Source organism: Diospyros lotus, chromosome 12 (genome assembly GCF_014633365.1).
Source record: "Diospyros lotus cultivar Yz01 chromosome 12, ASM1463336v1, whole genome shotgun sequence".
Classification (NCBI taxonomy): domain Eukaryota; kingdom Viridiplantae; phylum Streptophyta; class Magnoliopsida; order Ericales; family Ebenaceae; genus Diospyros; species Diospyros lotus.
The window spans coordinates 10287431-10292755 of NC_068349.1; the positions used below are offsets into that span (position 1 = coordinate 10287431).

A 5325-nucleotide genomic window follows, 5' to 3' on the forward strand; every position below is an offset into this window, starting at 1 on the left:
TTGCCATCGTTCCCAAACACGCATATACATATATACACACACATAAGCATATACACACACGGCACACATATCTATATATATACACTAGCGCGATCACCAGCGATGGACCCATAACCCTTTGATCGGCGGCGATGAGGGGTTAGAGGAACCCCTGATGGGGTCGAGGGCTCCTTAAGCCCTCGACTCACTGTGTTCGGGGGGCTCCTCGAGCCCTGACCGGCCACTGTTGGGGTCCCTTGGAGCCCTGAACCAGCAACGGTCAGGGACTCTCCAATTGTTTTAAATTTTTAATTTTTCAAAAAATTAATATTTAATTTTAAATATCAATTAAATATTCTAAATATCAATACTTAAAAAAAAATTATCGACTACAACATTTGAAATTTTTTAAATAAAAAAAATAATGGCAGTGTAAGTTTTAATTTTTTTAAATATGTATAATTTAAGAATTTTACATTTAGAATTGTATTTTTTTAAATCATGAATGATTTAATTCAAAAAAAATAAAAACCTCTTTCTTTGTTGATGATGATCAAAGGCATTTTTACTATCAAACTTTATTCAAATAATGATATGAAAGTAGAAAACTTAATTCAAAATTTAATATTTTTATTTTTAGGTGTTGAATCTTTGATACTTAAAAGAAATTGAAATTAGTTAATCTATTTTATTGAGTTATAATTTAAAGATGCAGATATTCAAAAATAATTAATTTATGTGTATTATTTTTTAATTTTATTAATTCTATTTTTTATTTTGTTATAATAATTTTTTTAATTAAAATAATATAAAAAAAACATATGTGGTCGGGAACTCTTGGGGCTGCTTTATTATATAGATAGTAATTTTTTTTCTTTTTATTACAAAACGTTAACAAGTATACAATAACTTTAATTTTTATTTTTTTTTCAATGTTTATAATTTTTTTTTTTACTTGCTCTTATATTTTAGTTTGTAATATTATATGTTTGTTTCTTATTTGAATTTTGTAGAGCGTTTAATATAAGTAAAATTATTATAATATAATATATATAAATTATAACTATATTTTAATCTTAATATTATTTATATTATATTTTTAGGCACAAATATACGCTAATATATAAATGTTACAAAAATTATGCAATATTTTATTGCATTTGTCAGGAATGGGTTTTGGACCCAAAAGCTACTTTCTCCTTTATATGATAGCTCTCTTGCCTGCACTTTGTTACACCGCAGACAACCATGTGTGCTCTAAATCAACCTACCTTAGCGCTCCTGACGGCCTGGGCACACCAAGTAAGTATCCATTTTGATTATTGTCGATGCTTTTCAATTTAAAAATCAAAACAAGTTTGAGAGACACGTGTTTTATGAAATGATCCTCAGAACTACTTTTAGAGATTTATCTCAAACACCCTCATTTTGAGTATAGATCATACATCCCTAGTTGGTAATGTTTATTAACAAGCAGTAATATGAATTATTGAAAAGGGGTTTAATTAATGTTTGTTATTTTAGATGGAGCTGGTGGGTATGGTGTACATGGACGAACTGTCTATGGTGGCAATGCGGGAGCTGTCTCTCTGTACAGGAATGGAACTGGTTGTGGGCCTTGCTATGAGGTAATAAACACACTTCCAAAGTTGATTTAATCAAGGTTGTAACGTGAAAGAAATATTAGGGTTATATAATCCAATGGCACCATGGGGGTGGATCTATGTTTGAGCTGTAGTGGACTTCAATGAAATTTAAATTTTAAAAGTAATTTTTTAGCCAAATTTCAATCCAACCCAGCCCAATTTTTTTCAGCCCACCCCAACTAAATCTGCCCCACACCACACTTCAAAAGAGTGAATTGGATATTTATAATTTTTAAAAATTTACAAGAGAAATAAAAAATAGTCAAATATAAGCAAGAAGATAAGAAACAAAAAAATACAAATGACACAAAAATTTAGAATAGTTCAGCTCAACCAAGTCTACACCAATTACTCTATCTCTCCACTAGAGATTTCAATCAATTATAAATGTTTTACTTAAATCAAGTAAGTCCTCTAACAAACTCACAAGAATAAACAACCTCCTACTTATAATTAAGTATCAGCGACCGTGCTAGTATCAACCCAAACAAATATATATATATATATATAAGTCCACACAACCCCTAAGGGACTGTTCTCTTTCCCGTTTTCGGGCCGTTTTCTATTTTCAGTTTTTGAAAACATTGAAAATGCGTTCTCTTTATCATTTTTCAAAACGCGTTTTTAAAAACAACTAAAAATTTTGTTAAGGAAACTCAAAACAACAAAATGTTGTTTTGGACGTTTTCAGTGAAAATACACTGAAAACACAAAATATTTTGAAAACGCGGAAAACAGCCCCCAACCCCCCCTCGCGGGCACACGCAGACCCACTTCCCCCCCCCCTCTCTCTCTCCCTCTCCCCCCATCTTTTCTCTGTTCTCGCTCTCCTCTTCTGGCCATCGACAGCCATAGCCACCGCCGCCGCCGACCTTCAACTCCACCGCCACCACAACTAGCGCCCCTCAACGCCACTGCGACCAGTACCGCGACCACCATCATCGACCTTCAACCCCATAGCCGCCACCGCGACCAGCACCCCCCTCCGCCACCTTCAACCCCACAGCCAACGCCACCGCGACCAGCCCCTCCCCCCCACCGCCATCGCGACCAGCCCCCCATCGCCACCGCGACAGTATCGCGACCAGCGCCCCTCACTGCCATAGCCACCGCGACCACCCGCCGCCCCCCAGAAAACCCTAGAACGAAGAAGATGAGATGAGTTGCGGCTGATTTGATTTTTTGTTTTGTTATTTAATTTTTTTATTTTATTTATTTATTAAACTGAATATGTGATATATTTTATTTGTATTAATTTTTTTAAATGATATTTATAAGGTTGTTGATTTTTTTTATTTGAATTTTATTTTATAGTTTAAAATTTTGAATCAAATTTATAATTTATTAAATAAAATATCATAATAACAAAAAAAAAATCGTTTTTAAAATTTCAAAGTAAACGCGTTTTCTAGTTTTCTGTTTTGAGAAATAATTTTTCAGAATGACAAAAAGAACGCATTTTTAAAAATTTCAAAACAGACACTCAAAACACAAAACTCAAAATGAATTCAAAACTCAAAACACAAAACTCAAACACAAAGAGAAGACCACCTAAACTTTTGCCAATCCCCCCTGGATCCACCCCTATAAGTAAGTCCTCTTACAAATTGCTTGGAATATATACTCCCTTACTTATAACCAAATAAGCCTCTAACAAACTGCTAAGAATTAGGACAAGATAAGATATGCAAATCTCTCAACAACCTCTCTAGAGTAAGCTTTGAATAAATCTTTACAATGAAAAAATCAGACTTGATAGAAAAATTGAAGTAAAAATAAAGTATAATAAAACTTGAGAATGCATGATGTAAAACTTTAAGTCTTCTTGTCAACCACTCTTCGCAAGGTCCAAGTCTTTCTCTATTTGTAGACTTTGTTGTTCCTTCTTAAAGATATAGTCGTTAGAGAACTGTTAAAGATAAAAACTAATATGCAAAAATCAATTAAGTACAGTTAATAGTTGGAAGATCTGCCACGAAACCGGTCAACTGTTTTTCCAAATTGGCCGACAATTTGCATGAATCGATCAACAGTTTACATAACCCAGTCCACAGCTTGGATTTTTTACTTCAAAATGAGTATTTCATTTAAAATTTTGTAAAACCAAATATCATCATCTAAATTAGTACAACACAAAATATAAACAAGGATATGCTGTGCTCATTCAGCATGGAAGCCACTTAAAAGAGGCATTTGAGTTTGTAAGTTACAAAACTGATAAGGAACATTTTCAGAGTGAAAAAGAAAAGGGATTTTTACAGCCTCAACCCTAAATGAAAAGAACAGAAAGATTAAGTGGCTTCTTTGCTGCGCTACTTTCCCATAAAATAATGAAACTAAAAAACGTAATAGGTGAGATGCAAGATCCCACATATTTATAATACAGACGGAGTTAAGGTTGTGGCAACAGACCATGGTGATTATGGAGACAACATAGACTTCATACCCAACAAGCATGCCAACGCGCCAATGGGTCGGCCCAAAGTAGCCTCCAAGCTATTTGCTTATGGTGCTGTTCCTATAGAGAACAAGAGATCACAACTTGGCAATGAAGGTCCATGAGCGGAGTAGGTTTCCAGATTACCTAGCCATAGTCTTCTTATACCAAGATGGAAAAAGTGACATTACTATTGTTCAAGTCTTGCAAGTAGGTCAATTGGACAATTTTAGCCTAATAGGTATCCATTATCCAATTTGGTAGTAATCAAAATCGAACCAAACAACCCAAACATAGACTTGGTGAACTCCGAAGCACGGAAATGGCTTGGAGATGTCGTTTCGGCATTTCCAAATCATTTTTCTTCTTCTCCTTCTCCTCATTATTCTTCTTCCAGCGATTTTTCTTCTTCTCCCTCGCTGACGTTCCCTCTCTGCCGGAGAAATCATCGTCGTTCCCTCGCTTTCCAGTTCCATCGCCAGTCGTTCCTTCTCACCCCTGCTGCTTCCCGTTTCTGTTCGTTCGCCAACGCCTCTCACTTCCAGTTTCTAGTTTGGCAGTTCCAACTCCCTCGCTGCCAAATGTAGGTCGTTCCTTCATATACTTCTGTAAGTAACCTCCCCCTCTCTCTCTGTTTATGCATTAATTAATATTAAATTCTCCACTCATCTTATGATTCTCTAATTATTTATTTGGGCATTGGCAAGTTGCCGGAATGGTAACTAATGGATTGTATGAAGTTATATTCTCTCAGTGTGTTACTTTATTTGTGAGATAATATTCTTTGTGTGTGTCAGTGTGTGTTACTTTATTTATTTGGGCAATGGTAACAGAGTGCATGAAGTTATATTTATATATACCAATATGTTATATTTATATATATATATATATACATACCAATGAATTCTATTTAACCACATCTTTAAATTTTCTTTTTCGCAGAAAAACCTTTCATGTGAAATGGTATTTTGTGAATTCTGCATATTGAATCAAATGTGACAGTTGTAGTTTGATAGAATTATCTAACTTGGTTATTAGAACTCAAATACTTATAAATTATAGTGAACTGAGAAGATTATAAAATTAATTTTGCTGCTCATAGGAAACTTTTGACTTAATGGTGTCAACTCATGAGTTGGTAAATGATAAATAAATGATATGGCACTTATTAATTCCATATCATCTGGTGTTTTTTAAATCGCATAGGTCATATGGCTCATTCAATTTTAAATTCAAGATCTAGCAACAGTGTTGCAACAAAAA

General features: G+C 34.2%; 1 pseudogene; it reads left to right on the top strand.

The window, feature by feature from the left end:
- Window positions 1-1148: 1148 nt before the first annotated feature.
- Window positions 1149-4678, top strand: LOC127787484 (expansin-like B1; annotated as a pseudogene).
- The last annotated feature ends 647 nt before the right edge of the window (window positions 4679-5325 follow it).